General features: G+C 30.2%; 1 protein-coding gene across 3 annotated transcripts in view; it reads left to right on the forward strand.

Annotated features, from left to right (window-relative positions):
* LOC107448419 (uncharacterized) overlaps positions 1–20158 on the forward strand; it is a 153220-nt gene that overhangs the window by 120626 nt on the left and 12436 nt on the right. For all 3 annotated transcript variants that reach the window (XM_071181383.2, XM_071181386.2, XM_087159585.1), the window contains one exon: positions 11666–11775. The gene's annotated coding sequence lies outside the window, so the exon portion shown is untranslated. The remainder of the gene's footprint in view (positions 1–11665; positions 11776–20158) is intronic.

Consider the following 20158-nt stretch of genomic DNA (forward strand, 5'->3'; position numbering starts at 1 on the left):
TAATGAAAGAGTCGTTTTAATGAGGGTCATAATAGGGAACATAGGCTGTATTTACTTTTTGAATCCTTGTGAAAAATAAACGAAGAGAAGTATACAAATTAAGGATACAGTTTAGTGTGAAAAAATTTTTACGAACAATCTCACCATTGATTATTATTAAATCCGAAAAAGCAAAAGAGAAATTGAAAACATTAAAAGCTAGTTTATTTGTTTACAGCTGGAAAAACAATCTATTTTCTTTCATTATAAACTCAGCCTTACAGTTTCACCCTTTATTTAAACTAGTTTCAGACCACTTTAATCCTTCCTTTGCCGTTTGCTCTTATAATTTTCAGTAAATGATTAATGAGAATTTGACAATATTTTATGACATCCTCGGTAGCAGAATTAAATGAACCAACCTGTGACACCTTCTTTTTTACGACCCTTTACTTAAGCTAGTTTCGGACCACTTTAATCCTTCCTTTGCCGTTTGCTCTTATAATTTTCAGTAAATGATTAATGAGAATTTGACAATATTTTATGACATCCTCGGTAGCAGAATTAAGTGAACTAACCTGTGGCACCTTCTTTTTTAATCAAAATTTGCTTGCGATCCTAATACTGTTAAAATTAAACTTATCAAAATTTATAGTAGGTGAAAATTTAATACAAGAAATGTATGTTTAAAATTAATTTGGAACTTATATAATAATGCTTAAATGAAACGATGAAATGGAACTGTAGTTAAAACATCTAAATAACTAAAAGAAAAAAAAATGTCAAGTTGAAGATCTATACAATAAATGTTTCGAAAATGTGTTACTCCAGATAAAAGTTTTTCAGACTATTATTGGAAAAATTTGGTTTACTCAAACAAAATATATTGTGAAATTCGCAACTGTATACAAAGGATAAATATAAAATTTATACAAAAATGTATATTTTTGCTTAAATTTGATTTTAAACATACACAATAATATCTAAAAAGAAGGATAAAAATTCCATGCTTAAAGTTTCTTAATATATCAGGTAATTCTAACTATAAAATCAAATCAGAATATAAACCAGATATTTTCCCGGTTTATAAATTCTTAATATGTTTTCACTTCTTATGAATAAATTTCAGGAATTGTATCTGGTCCCATGATAAAAAATTTGCCTGTTGAAATGTTCAGGGTCGATTTGGTTTGTCAGATTTTTACAAAAAGGGGAGAAGTGATTCCTTATTGTTCGTCAATGAAAATAGAAATGAAAAAGGTTCACTTTTACTCTTGATTTTTACTTTATTCGACAATTTTATTTACTTAAAAAAACAGACATTGCTCTGTAGAAGTTTATTATTTTTCTTACCATTGTTTTTTTTTTTAAGTCTGAAATTAAAAAAAAAAAAAAACACTGCAGATTGTGTGATAGTTTACAGTTCCCACTGTCAAGCTAGCTCCCGGGGGACATCAATAATGCTATTTCGTGAACTTTAATCTGCATAGTTTAGTTACTTCATTCTTTTCAAGCATTCTATACACAGCTAAGTTGATCGTCAGGTAACATACGAAACACACAATTCAAAATATTACTGAAAATTATTAATTATTTTGTATTGCAAAGAATGCAAGATTGGGATTAAATATTCAAGCTCCCCTTCCTACCATTTTTTTAAAATTTTTGCGAAGAATTTTTAAAAGTAAAATTAATTGTTTCCGAAAATTAATTAACGCTCCTTTCACAAAATTTTTATGGAGAAAAATATTAGAGTTCTAAACTTTCACGCCAGATTGCCCTACTTGCATGCCAAATAAAAAATATTCTCAAAGCGCTTTCTTTTTAATGACTAACGTTTCTTTAAAAGTTAATAGTGTTTTACGAAACTCCTTCACCAAAAAAGAAACAAGAATAAATGAATAAACAAAAAAAAGCCACAGTTTGAGTGTTATAAACTCAAATTAAAACTTTAATTTTGAACTAGATATAGTTCCTTGCTGAAAAAGAATTGCCTTTAATTTAAAATAAACAAATAGCTTAAACATTAAAAAATCACTTGTTTTAAAAAATAGGTAATCTAAAAAGAATTTTCCACAACTGTTATTAAAATCAATAAATGATAATCAAATTTTGCTTATTTTTGTTAGTTTTAAGAAAACGGCGTTGGTAAAATTTTTCAGATTTTAGAAAAAGCTAGACCATGAACGTTTTTCATTTTTACGAAAGTTGCTTTTCAGCATAATGACATTTTACGCCATTTTTACTCATAATTAGCATAAATAAAGCTGTTTGAAGATCGATGAAACTTAATCTAACAGCCGTGAATTACTGTTACAAGCTCTCATGAAGAATATAATTAGCTTATTATGTGCTAAAAAGAGTCATTTAACGAGACTGTAGACGGTAACGAGACTGTGTTTTTCTAAATTCTTACTTCTAGTAAAAAAAAAAAAGAGTCACAGTTTGAGTGTCTAAAACACAATTTAAAACTTTAATTTTAAATTAGGTGTACTTTTTTGCCGTGAAATCGCTTGGAATTTAAAATTTACAAATAGCTTAAGCATTAAAAAATCACTTTTCCTACGAGAATTTTTCACTTACTGTTAATAAAATCAGTAAATAATTACCAACTTTTGCTCACTTTTATCAGCTTTAACAAAGTGGCTTTTGTGAAACACTTCGTATATTAAAAAAAATTAACACGAACGTTTCTCATTTTTTCGAAGTTTGCTTTTCCTCATATAGACATTTTGCGCTATTTTATACATAATCAACGTAGACAGCACTGGTAGAAAACAGATGAAACATGAAACTTAATCTAAGAGCCGTGAATTACTGTTAGAAACTCTCAGCAACCATATAATTAGTTTATTATTTGCTAAAAAGCGTCATTTAAGGCTACACAGTACCCTAAAATTCGCAAAAATATGCAAAAAAATATTTTTGCATTTTTGGGGGGCTAATGTGGTTGGGAAGCAAGTTGAAAAATTTTGCGTCTGAGATCTAATTAGTTTTAGAGATATTAGGATTTTTCCGAGTTGTGTCAGACTCACAATTTGACAAGCGAGGGGGCGTGGTTAGTTTCGTTTTCTTTTAAATCTAATTTTAAAACTTTTTTTTTCAAAAAAAGACTTATTTTATTTCGATGATTATTAATTTTCACTTTCTCCAAAAGTTATCAAATTTCACTTTCACTTCTAGAAGCATTGTTGTTTATTTATGTTCGGTGTTTGATGGATGCGTTCTAAAGTTGTGGTTTTACTAAATTTTTATTTATAAAAAGTCCTTTTTAAGACTAATATTTTTTAATTTATAAATACATTCGTAACAGAATATTTGTTATACTTCATTGACTGAATATTTATATAATTATGCTAGCTATTTCTTTAATCCTATTGCTTTGTTTGTCTAAACCAATGTTACGTGTATTTTAGCCGATACAGGTTACATATAAATTTTAAATGTGAAAAAATATAATACTATTAATATTCAAGTAAATTAGTGTTTTTGGACCAGCAATAAGTTTGTTTATAATATATTAAGAAAGTAGGACTGTACAAGCATTTTTAGTTTTGGTTTTATGGTTCTCTTTACTTTAAATGTCATTTTCTCAGACTTTCTTTTTTGTTGATGCCACTGTTTTCGATTCCCTAAGGCTTTTTTCCCTTTAAAGATAAAGCCTTGAAATTTTTTGTAGAAACTTTTATGTATATACAGACCAAAAGTTAGTATGGATTTCAGTGTGAGATGTATAAATTTTTTTTAATAAAAATTTGAAGTTGGAGTTTTTAGAATTTTCGGGTTTTCCACGTGTTTAGTAACGATAAAAATAATTAAGATTCAACTAAGTATCAGAGCATCAAATCCATACTAACTTTTGTTCCTAATAATCTAAGATATTTATATTATTTAAAATAACTGAGAAATTTTGAAAATTAAAAAAGTTATAAAAATTTAAAAAAATCTTGAATTTTTCAAAAAAATTTAAATTTTTTAAATTGTGGTTTGTCGATTTCCCTTTTCTTTTAGAAAATCAGTTTAATAATATAATACAAATGAAAATCTATTATTACTTTTAATATTACAGGCCTTAAAAAAATTTTTTAAAAAAGGGTACCGTGTAGCCTTAACGAAACGTTAGAAAAGTCGATGAAAAGCTTTAATATCAAGTTACTAGCTAATTAACTTTTAATATAATTGTAAATTAGACTAGGTATACTATTGTGGGGGCGTAGTTATCGATCATGCCAACCTTCATCTATCAAAAGGTACCTTTTGATTGAATCAAGTTAGCATGCCTTATATACCAGTGAATTGATGTTTAATTTTCGTAGTGGTAGTTACGCCACTCCCTCCAGAATTTTATCAGGGATAGAATTCGATGAACGGATACCACTAGTTGCTGTACTTGTGAAAGACCGGAAAAGCTGATTTTTAAGGTCACCGGGTTTTTGAGTGCTGAATGTGAGAGGTGTATTAACTTCACAGTCGCTCCTGTGTTGCCATTAGCACTCGAGTGACTGCAGTCTGACGTTGTGTGTGATCGAGACGAGACTGAGTAGCTGCAGCATGAGGAGGTGGAGGATAATGTCGCAGTCACAAGTAGCAAGTCAACTGTTCAATGTTCATCAACTGTCATCCATCGAAGTGGGCGTTACTGTCAAGTTAATGCGAAGTGGGCGCTACTGAGAGATCAAATCACGTCCGGGTCACCAATGTGGGGGCGTAGTTATCGATCATGCCAACCTTCATCTATCAAAAGGTACCTCTTGATTGAATCAAGTTAGCATATCTTATATACCAGTGAATTGATATTTAATTTTCGTAGTGGTAGTTACGCCACACTATCTCTCTGAAAAAAAAAATTGTCTAAACTTTAAAATAAACAATTTGCTTAACCCCTTAGCGCACAGATTTTTGAATAAAAAACCAGCCAAAAAATTTTTTTTTTATGTTTGATGTAAAAAAACACACTTTAGAACATTGTCCGCTCCTGGTTTAGCTTTTCTATTGGTGGACAATTTTCATATACTGCGCTTTTGTTCCATGGAAAAGGGCTATATTTTACTCTTGAATAAATAAGTATTATAGCTTACAATCCTATGTAAATGATAAATATCAATAAAATGATTCTTTTTCTTAGTTTTCACATTGTTATTTTTAATTCTCGATTATATTCTAGTGAGAAAAATTATGGCAGCATAAAACATGACGCCGCTCGAATTATCTCGAGTGTGCACTGTTTGGCCTGTTTAGCGCGCTCGAATTAACTCGAGCGCGCTAAACAGGCCAAAACTGTTAAGTTGTTAAACATTGTTAAGTGGTTAAACATTAAAAAATCACATATTTTTCTTTAAAAAAATCGCCATTTGGATAAGTGTTTTTGACAAGAATTTTCCACTTACTGTTATACATACTTATTCATATTTCTCTTCACTCTGAAATGGAGCACAAGGCTTCTATCATAGCTTTCCCTCTCACACTATTAGTGGTCAGGTATTTTGCCTTTCATCACGTCTTTCCTGTTGCTTTCAGTTCGTTTACAATCATCCTGCGTCTAGTATTTCTAAGTCTTCCTCTCTTTCTATTGCCCTGAGGATTCCAATCAAAAAAAAGTTTCATTTAAAATTTTTTAGGATTACGTAGAATATGACCAATTCATTTTCATTTACGTTTTTTAGTTTCTAGATCAATCTGTTTCTGTTTTGCTTTTCTAAGGATTTCTGCATTTCAAATGCATTACATTTACTTACTATTATAAAAAGCAATAAATGATTATCCAATTTTGCTTATTTTTATGAGCTTTATCAAAGCGGTGTTGATAAAATATTCCATGTACACGATCATTCCATATACACGATTAGAACATTTTTACGAAAGAACATTTTTGCGTTTTTCATTTTTACGAAATTTGCTTTTCATCATATTGACATTTTGCGTCATTTTTACACATAATTAGCGCATATAGCGCTGAATGAAGATCGACGAAACTTAATCTAACAGCCATAAATTACTGTTACAAACTCACAACAAGCATAAAACTAGCTCGTAATTTATTTGCTGAAAAGCATCATTTAACGAGACCGTAAAACTGTCGAAGAACAGTTGTAACATCAACGAATTATAGAGAATTTGAGTTTAACTATTAGCGAATTTACTTATAATTACAATTTTCAATTAAACTAGGTGTTCAATTTAGGTATACTATCTGCTGAAAAAGAATGGCCTTAAATTTAAAATAAACATATAGCTTAAGCATTAAAAAATCCTCTTTTTTAAAAATGTTTTTCCAATGCGAACTTTTCAGTTATTGACATTAAAATCAATAAATGATTATCAGTCTTGCATCATTTTATGAGCTATGAACTAAAGCATTTACGAAAATAACGTTGGTAAAACTTTCCGGACATTAAAAAATTAGATCAAGAACGTTTTTCATTTTTACAAAACTTGCTTTTCATCACATTTTGCGCCATTTTTATACATAATTGTCGTAGACAGAGCTGATTAAAGAGCGACGAAACATAATCTAAGTCAGGAATAACTGTTACATATTCTCAGCAAGCCTATAATTAGCTTATTATTTACTAAAAAGAGTCATTTAACGAGACGGTAAAATTGTCGAAGAATAGTCTTAATATCAAGCTCACACTGAATTTACTTTTAATATAATTCTAAATTATACTAGGTATACTATCGTTCTAAAACAGATTTTTCTAAAATTTAAAATAAACAAATAACAATAATTAAAATAATTAAAAGAATCATCTTTTAAAAAATCGCTAACTCGAAGAATTTTTCTACCGAGAATTTTCCACTTACTGTTATTGAAATCAATAAACGATTATCAAATTTTGCATATTTTTATGGGCTTTAATGCGATACTGGTATTCAGGAATTAAATAAGTTTGACTATGAAAGTTTTTTATTTTTACTAAACTTGCTTTCCATCATATTGACATTTTGTTCATTTTTATACATATAGAGCGCTGGTTGAAGAATGACGAAACTTAATCTAAAAGGCGTAAAAATAACTGTTCGAAATTCTCAGCAACTATATAATTAACTTATTATTTGTTTAAGAGCGTCATTTAACGAAAAGGTAAAAGTCTCGAAGAACAGTTTTAATATCAAGTTATTAGCGAATTTACTCTTAATATAATTCTAAAGATAATCTTCTTCAAGGTACTAATCGGATTTTCTGATTACTACGATTTAGTAACCTATTCCCTGTGGTTTTTCCTCTTGGTTAAATATTCAGATTATTCTACCAGAGTAAGCAATATTAACTAATCTTACATAAATATCGGATGATATTTTGGAATAGAATATTTTTTCATCTTCTTTCATCAGTGTGTAAGACAGAGCTAATTCATCCGTTAATCTCCTCGCTTCAACTATTACAGCATTACATGACAGAAAATGAACAAAATATGAAAAAAATGTATTATTATGGCGATATTATTAAAAAATTAGAATAAATCAAATTAGAAAGTTATTTCTTTTGCCAAATATATTAATGAATCATTTTTTAACCAAAGCAAAATTACATATTTATATTTTAGATAAAAATCAGTTTGCTCTTGACATTCAAATGGGAAAATGTAAGAACATGCGTTTTAAAAAAGATACATTTAAAGAGGACATACTTGTATTTATAATTATGCCGAAATGAGTGATCATTCTGATATTCTATGTATATTTATATAGTGTATTGATATGCAAAATAAAAGTTATATATATACTTTTAATAGGAAATGTGAGTGTGTGTATTTGATTTTTAAAATTATAATTTCTTATGTAATTATATTGAAAATTACTTTACCTACACTTTATTTTTTAGCCGTCTTTCGATTAAAAAATTATTGTTATTATCGAATTCTATTTTACCACTAGATTCTACTTTAATAAAAGTTATAAAACATCAAACAAAAATTGTGTTAAAAAAATAACGATGTATGCAATGTTAAAAAAAGTGTTCTCTGTTATTTATTTATTTATTAGCTACAAACTGAAACACAATGCTCCTTGCCATGATGAAACGTGAATAATGAAAACCAATAAAAGTTAAAAGCAAATAAAATTACTACTGTTGTCGAAAACCTAATGGAGGATAAACAAAAGAAAGATCACGACAACTCAAAACTGGAGGATTTAGATTTATTAACAAGGACCGCTATGACGACGGCCTGGAAATCATACTTAATGGCGAATCGTACGCAATACTGCCGCATCCACATAATACACTTTGAAAATTCAGATCGGGCACCCGACCTCCTCATCATACTTTTCAACCACCAAACCGTGCACGGACTATTTCGGCTCTAAAACTGTTTTGAACATTGCCTTATTGTGTATTCCGAGTCACTGACATAATCGAAAAATGCTTAATTTGATCAAACCCCCATCTTTTTGACTCAGATTATATTTACTGCAGATCATACGCAAGAAAATCCGCATTAATATAAATGAAACGACACTGGATGGAATCAAGATATAATGTGCGAAAAAGAATTTTGGAATCACCGAAATTAAACTTATCTCTAAGGTATCAACAATATTCGGCAATCGACGACTAACCCTAATTACCTAGTATAATTTAGGACGAATTACGAATATCTGCTCTTCTATCAGGGATGAGATTTTTCCGCTTTTTAGCGGATTTCCGCTTTTTTCACTTTCATCTCTTACATTTCAGCTTTTTTTTTTTTCATCAAAAATTCAGATTTTCTAAAAATTTCATTTTTTTATAAGTATTCCGCTTTTTCAGAAAATTCACCGATTTTCAAAGAGAAATAGAAAATTCAAACTACATAGCTACCAATCCTTTATCATTTTTACTTATTTTACCTATTTTCTCCCCTTTTACTACAGGCAGCAAATAAGATTTTCCGAATTTTTTACCCACCCTCCAGATAGATCCGATTTTCATAGTTCAAATGACGCTGCTTCTGACAAGCCTTTTAGAGGTCCCAAACCTGGAATCTGCTAATATCTCGATTCTTATTCACATGATTTTTATATCAAGCATAGCTTTTCATTTTTGCGTGTTGCGATTCTTATTCACGCGATTTGAATATTGTACGTTGCGATTCTTATTTACGAGATTTAAAAATCCGATATTGTGATTCGTATTTACGTCTTTTTTAAAACCTATGTAGCGATTCGTATTCACGCAAGTTTAAAATTCAATGTGTTGATTTGCTCATGTGGTTTATAATATCAAACATTGATTTTCGTATTTATACGTGATTTTAAAATAAGGCATTGGGATTCGCATTCACGCATTCTGAAAGTTATGCATCATAATTCTTATTTATGCAATCCAAAAATTATGCATCATGATTCGTATTTACGCTATCTAAAAATTATGTTCCCAGTTTGTATTTTCTCATTTTCAAAATCGTATATCTAGTTTCATATTCATGTGATTTCGAAATCCATAATTGTTATTCATATTCACGCAATTTTAAGATCAACTATCGCGATTCTTGTAAGAAGTAAATTTTTTTTTTTAATTAGTTACTATAAAGGTGACTGTTTTTCTAACGACGATTATTAGTATATGTAAGTGTTACAACATCAGAGAAACTGGAAGGGAATATATTCAAAACTTACATTCTGTGCTTGCAAAGAAGAAAAAATAGGATTTGTCACAAGATGTTTGAAGATGGACTAACGACTAAATATAGCAAACATAAAAGATATAGCAAACAAAAGCAATCACTTAAAAAGGGATTTAATTAAAAAAAAAATTGGGGGGGGAAGAGATAATTAACTCATCATCACAATTTTATTTATAATTGCTGTTATTTATGATATAAAATGCAAAATTCTTATCAAATAAAAAACAATTATCTAAACAGTTGCTGATTGTCATGTAATTTTTCAAACTAAAATAGCAATTTTTGTATGTTAAGGAGTTACTATATATTTCTACTTCACTGTTATTGATATGTTTCAGAGGGCTGTAGTTAGATTAGACTATAATATGAACATAATGATTCGGTCCATTGTTAAAGTTTTTTTTTCCCATTATAATTTAAAAAGTAATATTACTGATATATTTGCTATAACAGTAACACGTAACAGTATTTATTAAAAGAAATGAAATATTAATGTATATTCTCAGTAGTTTTAATTTGCTAAACCAGGTAGTTTTTCAAGTAGTAATTGTCTCTTATGTGAACTAAGGAAAAATATAATTTCCAGCTTTATTTTTTCAATTGGTAATTTTTTTTCCACTAAATGTTAAGTATCAATGTAATCGTTTTTATAATAATAGATTAGTACACAATTGTATGTCAGCACATTATTTATTACCTTAAACTGTCTGAAATTTATTATTAAAGGGTTGCGCTTGCGTAAAATTTACTATCGTGGAAATTCAGCTTTTTTGCGTTTTGGCTAATCTCATCCCTGTTCTATCTAAATTAATTACGCTACTTAACTAAAAGTGAAAGATAGAATAACAATGTATTCAATTTTACATTGTGTGCACATATTCTATCGTGAATGACCGAAATCAGGAGAATGTCGACTTTCATCGGTGAATGTCAACAATCATATAGTCCCTTTGGTGACTGTCAAAATATTTGTTACATCCGATTTGATATTAATTTATTCGTTGATATTATATTTATTCTATATTTTAATATCTGCTGAGAATACATTAGTAGAAACATCAGTGTTCGGAGTACCGGGCAAATGTATACCGGGCATAAGCACTGAACCTTAAAAAAACATCAGTGTAGTGTATACCGGGCAATGGCACTAGATCTAGTATATATTTTGGACATTTACGAAAGCGACTATGTAATTGTTAACATTCCCTAATGGAAGCCAACAACTACCAATTTCGGTCATTCACAGTAACATATACAAGAGAGAGGTCTCTTTTTTTAGTTCTTAGTATCTAATATGCAAAGAATTTATTTTTATACAATAGACACAATAAAATAAATAAACAATAAAAGTACTGACGGACAATTTTTAGAGAAAAATAACTCGTGATATGAAATAAACTTCAAGACAGGGGAAAAAATTAAAGAATAAAACTAGAGAAATATAAACATAATCAAAACAGCAAAGTTGATTTGACTTATTGGTTATGAATCGATTTTGTTATTAAAAGAAGAAATAGATAATTTCAAATATAGCCGTTCGATGTTTTTATTTATTTGCTTCTAAGACGACAATACAAACTATAAATAAGATAGCAGATATAAAAATAAATTACACACAGATAGTATAATATAAATCTCATCTTATTATGTTTTAAGATATCCTATTTTCTCGTAAAGTCGTATAAAAAATAGCATTCTGTTTGCGAACAATGAAATATAGATGTATTATTTAGGAAGAAATAGTAGCTAAATAATGAATGAATTCAAAGGATTCTGATTTTTAGATATCTTAAAAAAAAGTTACAGAAATTCTTTATGTTTGCCTTTTTTGCTGGATTCTTTTATTTATTTTACAACAGTACGAGTATTTTTTGGCAAGTGTTTATTTTATAAGAAGGAGGAGATATTAAACTGTGGTGATGCTTTTTTACTATAGTACTTTTTTTATTGTTTGATGCTAAAGCAAAACTCTCTATTTGACTAACTAATTTGACTGTTACAAAAATATTAGTCTAACACATGTTTAATAAAAATATTGTGTTTATATAACCATAAAAAACGTTTCTTTTTCCTTGCAGGTGGATGGGAATGATGTATAATGCATAAATATAAAAAAAGGAGATATTAGAATACATTCATCAATGAAATTTGAGCTTAAAAATAGTTCTGAAATCAACTGATGAAAAAGGTAGTGAATTTTACAATTATTATTTAATTAGAAAATTTATTAAATTAACTGATAACATGTTTATATGTGTCTGAGTAGAGTTTTTTCTCCTGGAAATGCAATAAGTTCGCAATAATTTAGAAAAATATTTTCTTTATTTAAAACAATTTTTAGAACATCTTTTTAAAATGCTTTTTATCTATTCCATTTAATGTGTATTGTTATAGATAGAATATTCCATAACTTTAGCCCTTAATGTTTATTTTAAGAATCCTTTTCAAGCGAGTGAGTGATGTAAATTTTTGGCACAACAGCCATGATTTGGTTATACCGCTCCTAAAACAAGGTTAAAAGTTCATATAACTTAGTTAAAATTTAATCACTTGGTTAAAATTTGTATAACTTGGTTAAATTCCAAACACAAGGTTGAGTTTGAAGAAACTTGGTTAAAATCAAAACAACAAACCTAACGAGTTTAACAAAATCTACCGAACTTTAACTTTTATAGGATTAACTAATGTCATCTACACTAGATTGGCATGCATAAATGACCGAACTCTGTTTACATTTTTAATGTGCTGAGCATAATATAATGAGCTATAAATCGAAATTGCAAAGCTTCTACGTATATATGAGAAACATCAAGCCAAATTGAATATTTTACTGGTTTATTGAATAATAAGTATCTTTATTGAAAATCGTAAGAGTGCTTTAACTTGTTGCATTTGTAGCGAGTTGACAGGTAAATCATATCAATGAAATTTAACAACTTCTTTAAATAAAAATTTCAAAAATAGCAGTTTTATTTAAAAACAATGCAGTATTGATATATATTCGCATTAGACTATATCCAGCAGAAAAAGTTAAAAATTAGAAAATAATTTCAAAAAAACAAACATTTTTATAACAAATAATTTTTTTAACATTTTTTTATTTTTTAAAACATGCCTTCTTTTTCTTTCGTTAAATCTATAAATTTTGATTGGTTGGTTGATTAAAGTTCATTGGCTCAAGGACCAGATATGACTATACTGCGCCAGCCACTAGGTAAAGAAAAATTCTTTTTAAAGCAGTGAATATAATTCTATTGTTTTGACAAACGTAATAAGATTGTGATAAATAGGATCTCCGAGCAAGGATTTAAGATCAGGGAAAAAGCTGCCAAAAAGTTTGTTCCTCAAGTGCCTGAATCACTTGCAGTTGGTTGAAACATGCTTAATAGTTATGTGGACTCAACACAGAACCACTAGGTGCAGGATTAGCAGTTAGTAAATGTTTATGACCGATGAACTATACGCAAGTCTATTAATTATAACTTGGATTTTGCGATCAACGGATACTAATTGGTGGTTTTCTAGAGAGAGAAAAATTTTATGCTTTTTATTATCTATTTGTTTACTCTAATGTTCTTTACAAGCCAGCTGTATTGCAAATTTACATATTCGTTTTAAATTCAATGGATTCCTCCTTACATTTTGAGTAGTTTTAGCTACAGTATCAGTGCAGCTATTCTCGTGCATGCCAACATGAGATGGTATCCAGCAAAATTAAATATTGTATCCTTCACTGCATAATTCTGTGGAGCAAACTTTGAATTTTATATAATACTGAGCTTTTTCCCAACGTGGGAAAAGCTTGAAATGAAACAAAAGGAGTCCATATAAATAATCCACTTACGGTATGTTTTGTCAGAAATAAAATTAAGTGCTAACAAAATAGCATAACATTCTGCATTAAAACCCGAAGAGTCATGATGTAACTGTTCAGATATAGTCAAATTTTCTACGACCAAACCGTAACCAACATAATTATCGTGCTTAGATCCATCTGTAAAAATTGGTTTAAAATCAATATTATCATTACAGTGTTTATGAAATTTCTCAATAAAAACACTTGAGCCCGTGTCAGATATTTTTCAGATTATTAAAAACATTTAAAATATAAATTGAAAGATCAACCCAAGGTGGGATTGTTTCTGTATTACCAAAAACATGAAAATTTAAAATGTTAAGGTCATTTAAAATAATAATGATTCTAATTCCGAATGTAAGAAGGGCGTGAAGAGAAGTGAGTGACGCACTGTGGGTCAGTAATACTTGGGTACAGTGGGTGATTTGGACTCGATTTAATTTTAAAATAATAATCTAATGAAAGTTTAAAATAACGAAAATGAAGAGGTGACTCAGAGCACAACGTATAGAGACTTTCAACCGGTGAAGTTCTAAATCCACCAGATGAAATTCCAAGACCTTCATGATGGATGATATCGAGATATTTTTAAACAGATTGACGAGCCGGTGAATATACATGAATGCCACAGTCGAGTTTCTTGCCTATAAATGCACGATAAATTTTAATCGTTGAGTTCATATCAGCCCCCAGGAATATACATGAATGCCACAGTCGAGTTTCAAGCTTATAACTGCACGATAAATTTTAATCGTTGAGTTCATATCAGCCCCCAGGAATATACATGAATGCCACAGTCGAGTTTCGAGACTATAACTGCACGATAAATTTTTACCTTTGAGTCCATATCCGCCCCCAGGAATAGTTTGTGAGGACTTTTGGAATGTTTAACGATTGAGAGCATTTTCCCCTGATGTAATTAATATGTGGCCTAAAGGTTAATTTAGAATCACAAATCAGTCCCAGGTATTCTGTATCTTCTAAAACCGGAATGGAGTTGTTATTTAAAGAGATTTCGGGATGGGGATGAAGACCATGTTTGCAGCAAAAATGCACGCAGTTTTTTGAGATGAGAAGGTAAAACCATTTTCATTTGTCCATTTTAAAATTTTATTTACAGCATTTTTCGTTCATTGAGTGTGATATTTGTAGATTGGCCTGGAATACGAAAGTCCTCCACAAACAATTCACAATAAACTGAAACATGAAGTTGGTGTAAAATGCCGCTTATTTTCAAAATGAAAAGTGTCACACTTGAAACAATTCAGGGGAACATCCTGTTTCTGAGGGTAAATGTCAAATAAAATTGAATTACTTTTTTCCCAAAAATTCTGTTTGATAAGAAATTTTTAATAAAATGAAGCATATTACCACCAACACAGCAATTGATAAGATCCCGAAGTATTCCGTAACGCCAAGCTCTGTCATAGGCCTTTTTCATGTCAAAGAAAACTGAAACTAAATATTGATTCTTTAAAACAGCAAGGCGAATATCAGATTCTAATTTTAGTAAATTATCAACAGTGCTTCGCCCTCTGAGGAGGCCACTTTGATATTGAGTAAGTGTGGGGTTTCAAAGAAATAAACTAAACGTCGATTGACCATTTTTTCAAACATCTTACAAAGGCACTTTGTTAACGCGATAGGCCTATAACTTAAGGTCTCTTCAGGATTTCTCCTTGGCTTAAGAATGGGAACCACAAACGCTGTTGACCTGTTTTTCGGTGAAATTCTCTTCGATCCATATGCGATTATATTATTTCAGAAGCTGATTTAAAACTATATTCGGTAGATTCTGTAGCATAGAGTAATGAATTTTATCAAAACCGGGCCTTGTGCAATTGGTATTTTTTAAAACATATTGAATTTCAATAAGTGTGAAAGGTTTAATAATAATCACTGTCTGAGTTCTTCGGTATTAATTTAATTATTTTCAATATTTCTTTTTATTGTGGCGAATGGTTCTTGATAAGTAGATGCGCTAGAGACCTTAGCAAAAACCTCAGTGAGAGTATTTGCGATATCTGGATTGTGCGAAATAGTTACATTAATACTTTTGAGGATTGGGATATTATTTTGAGTGCATTTGCGTATATTGCTTTTATTTTATTACAGATAATATTCGAGGGCGTATTATATGTTATGGAATTAACATATGTTTTTAAGATATTTTTTGGACGCTTCGTCCAATTCTACGAGCTACGGAGCGATTTTTTTTAAAAAATATTATGAGGTTATCAATAGTAGGGTGTCTGTGGAAATCTTGCCACTATCATTTTTTTGATAATCGTCATTCCACCATGGTTTTGGATGCTTCGGAAATTTATATTATGATATTTTGTACTATGTTTAGCTGCTTCAATTTATTTACCCTTGAAATGTTCAACTGAACTATTACTACTAGCTTGGTTTATCGAATCTTCATCGACTTGTATGCATGATATAACTTAGTCCAATTTGTGGTATTCCTCTTAAGTCGAGAAGTTCTGGAAGTTTGATAATTATTAACGGTGGTATGAGTGAGTGTAAATGGCAAATGGTCACTATTGAAGAAATTATCATGCACATGAAATGACCAATATGGAAATTAAGATTGACTACAAATAGTTAGATCTTGGGCATGAAATGATCGCGAAGGTACGTGGAAATGAGTGCTTTCCCCTGTATTTATAACGCACAGACGATAATCATTGAGAAGTTTCTCAACTATTGAAAATCCTCTACTATTGGAGTTAGAACTTCCCCAAATAGGGCCGTTAAAATCTCCCAATGTTATAAAGGGTTATAGAAGTTGAGAGATCAAGTAATCTAAATCAACTTGAGACACGTTTTCTCGAGGAGGGAAGTAAATGTTACTAACGACAAGCAGAAATTGTATGAAAATTTAAGAAGCAATTGCTTAAGAATGAGTGTTAATTGTTATTGTATGAGATGGATACACAGTAGAAGTCATAATCATGACTCCACGACAAGCTTTATTATTGTCTGTATTGTCTTTTCTAATTGCATTATAGCCGCTAAGTTTAGTTGTTTGATTCGGTTTTAACGAGGTTTCTTGAATACAAATGCAATATTGTGAGAATTTATTAATCATGTCAATGACGTCGGGCTTCGTAGGGTTATAGCTCTTGAAATTATAGGATATTATTTTCTAATCTAATTTTAATTTTTGATCTAATCAAATTTTTGGTTTTGTACTTTTTGGACAATGTATATTGATGTTCTTGATGATCTCTTAATTGTTTTAGTTTGTTTTTATAAAATCTGTTTTGCCTGCCTTTTCTACATAGTTGTGTTTGGAAACTAATAGAGGCTGTGTTAATTTTTGCTGTAGTATACTTACTAATTTTGAAGTCACTTTCAAGTATTTTTGTACTTCTGAAGTACTTTGTGAAGGTGTTAAGTTGGGAGCTATAGATTTTTTCAGATTTTGCGTCTGTAGATGAGATTGGGAAGATATTGTTTTTGCTTTGTTAGCTATTTGTCTTGGTGATAAGGTTTTAAGTTTTTCATTATGTAGCTCTTTTTCGTTGATATCATAATGGATAACAATAGATTTTGTGTGTTTTGTGTTAGAAACTGCATGAGAATATGAGAAATTTTGTCGGGACTGAGAAATTTATGAATTTTACTTTAGCTTCCGTATGGGATACATTTTGTGATACCCTTATGTTTAAGATTTGTTTTTCTTAATTCCATTTCGGACACTGAAAAGAATTTGCAGAATGTGATTCATTACAGTTTATACATTTTTCAGGGAGTGTACAGGTTTTTAATGTATGATTAGGTTGACTACAACACGAATATTTTTCTTTTCTTCTGCAGTTGTTAGTTGAGTGATCGAATTTCTGACACTTGAAGCAGGGTTATGGACTTGGTATATATGGTTTCATTTTGCAGTTGATATAGTCCACTCTAATGTCAGTAGGTAGCGCTGCTGAGTTAAATGTCAAGATTAAGTGTTGAATAATTATAGTGTCCTTGCCTTTTTTAATAGTTATATGACGAGCATCAATTACATCTTGATTAGACAATCATTGAACGATGTCTGTAACAGAGAGGCCTTGAAGATATTTAACAGTGATAACACCTTTAGATATATTTAGAGTATTGTGGGGAATGATAGGAATATTCTATATTTTATTTGGTTTCAGAAGAGGCATACTTTGTTTATTAGAAACTGCTTCAACTAGTAAATTGCCAGACGGTCGTACATTTTTCAGATTTTCTATTTGAGAATCTAGAAATTTTTGTACTATAATAAGGACATAATGGAGAGTTTCTTGTGTGGTGAGATAAGTGTTTGAAATCTAGATTTTGAAGCATCGAAGTTGGAACACTTAAAAGGATAAAATCTGTGTGGATATTTGTCGAAACTTGGTGAAAAGCCTGTTGAAACCATGGCAATGGATGATGCTTGCCTGAATACTCCCATGCCCACCACAGAATCCAACAAGGGGAGCAGAAACACCGACTCTGAACACCTCAGCCTCGGTGCTCTGCCCCGAGTAGTATCAGATATAATACTACACCAGAGGAGCGTAGATCCGCCAAAACTATGAGAGCTCTGGGGCACATTCCTGAGGCAGCGCTAATCTCTAACAGGTTGCAAAATTTGCCCTAACAGCTGATTGAAAAAGAGGGAGACCTAACCTTCTTCCACTCTTCTACAGTGAAGCATGGGTCAAAGAGCACGCTGCCTACAGACTCAGAGATATAATTGCCCCCTTGGGCACCACACAAGTGTTTTTATGATGATTCCATTTGATGGTTTATGATGATCGATGATTATGATTTTATGGTAAAATGGATTTTACGGATGGTGCCCGGTATTTTACAACGATTTATTTAATCCGGAACTTTTAACAGAGGCCATCTAGGACTAAGAGTAATTTTATATTTGACGGTTTATGATTAAAATCTTTTGACACAGTTTAACTATAAAAATTTTCTGAAACACACCTGAATGAAAGCTCTCAGTATTTTATAATTATACTTTTCAAAATGTAAAAATTTGAATATTTTTAAAATTTTTTTATTCGAAAAAATCACTAAAACACTCTTTTTTTAATTTTTTGCCCAATAAAAATTGCTTAAACATCAAATGTTTATCCCAATTTTTTCTCTTTAGTATTTTGCGCAGAACAAAACTAAGAAAAGAATACGTACTGGATATCTCTCTCCTGCCTTTTTAGAATTTTTTCTAGATAATTTCTGTTGTTAGGAAGTTTTTGTTGCTATTTTTTGTTCGTTGCTAATTAGTAAAAAAAAAGAAAGTAATCCCTTACTTATTGCAATCAGATTTCCTTCTTATATTTGCATTCATTAACATAAATTGTATCCTTATTATCTTTTACTTTTGAAATAAATTCGCATTACCTCTACCAGTTTTTGATAAAATTGGTATTTTTTTTTCATGATGATTAAACATTTTTATTTCGTTTTTCGTTAAATTATTTATTTTCGCTTAAAAATACTTTTCTTTATTTTCAGAGTAATTGGATGTAGTTTAATTGGCTCGGGAGCGATATTTTGAAATAATATTTCATTTTTTAAGTGCATTTCAACTTAACATTAATAATAATTTATGTTAAAATTTCTCCTCGAAAAGAAAACGCTATAAAAGTCTATGAAAGCACTAATGATGAAGAAGGGAGGGAAAACAACTACACCAGTTAGATTGTATGATGAAATTTTTTTATTTTAGAATATTTTATTTTATAACCGGCGCTGAACAGCAGACCAAACTATGAGTTTACAACTATCAATGCCCGTAGACTTGTAATTTTGAATTAAACCCAGAAGACAAGGGAGCTCCTGCATCAAGCATTAGGACAAATCAGTTTCCGTGGAGGATTTTTTGATAAAACTAACTCGCCTTTGTGTTACATGGAGTGGAAAACCACAAAAACCTCCCACGGTTAGTCCAACGGCAAGGAGATTCTAACCCATGATTTGCCTACCACTAAGGATAGTTTTCCTCATGATTGTGGTCGGTGCGAACTCGGCGCAGAGTTCGTATTAACCAGCCAAGGCTAAAATTTGAACCAGGTCTAGGGAGGCGAACGTTCCATTCCTTGCGCAACCGTAGCTCTATGAGAACACTTGAGAGGTGTTAATAGCATCCTAATTACCTTTAAGGTTCTCTCAAATTCCCCCGGCAATCAAATAGGTTTTGATATTTTCTGCCCCACCTACCTAAGTAGTGATTATTTGGATTTTGATAAAGTTTTTGCTTTTTTCAGCGCTTAATTATTTGTTTACGACCCACAATGTTTATACTTCTTTTCCATTTTTGACAAGGGTTCTAAAATTGTATATTAAACACTAAAAGCAACGTAAACAAAATAGTTCAGAAAATGCAAAAGTAAAAAACCAACTTTTGGTAGATGTTCTGACGCTTTTAGCTAAAAGCTTAATTCAACAGTAATTTAATAAAAACTTCATTCATTTTAAGTAATATAATTGTAAAAAAAAATATATGAGATTGTTTAGTCAGAAATTTTTCATATGATGTAAATATTTAAATATCATTTATCATACGATAAAATGTGTACATTTCCTTCTGACTTTTGACATGTTAACTCACATATTAAACCTTTTAAAATTATTATTCAAAGACAAAGGTAGCATTCTTTAAATCGAAATATCGATTACGACATCACCACAATGGCCATATTCCACAACCTTAAAAATTATTCTGCCAAGTAGGTCA

This window comes from Parasteatoda tepidariorum, chromosome 3 (assembly GCF_982258835.1).
Source record: "Parasteatoda tepidariorum strain Cologne lab strain chromosome 3, Ptep-v5.0, whole genome shotgun sequence".
Taxonomy (NCBI): Eukaryota; Metazoa; Arthropoda; class Arachnida; order Araneae; family Theridiidae; genus Parasteatoda; species Parasteatoda tepidariorum.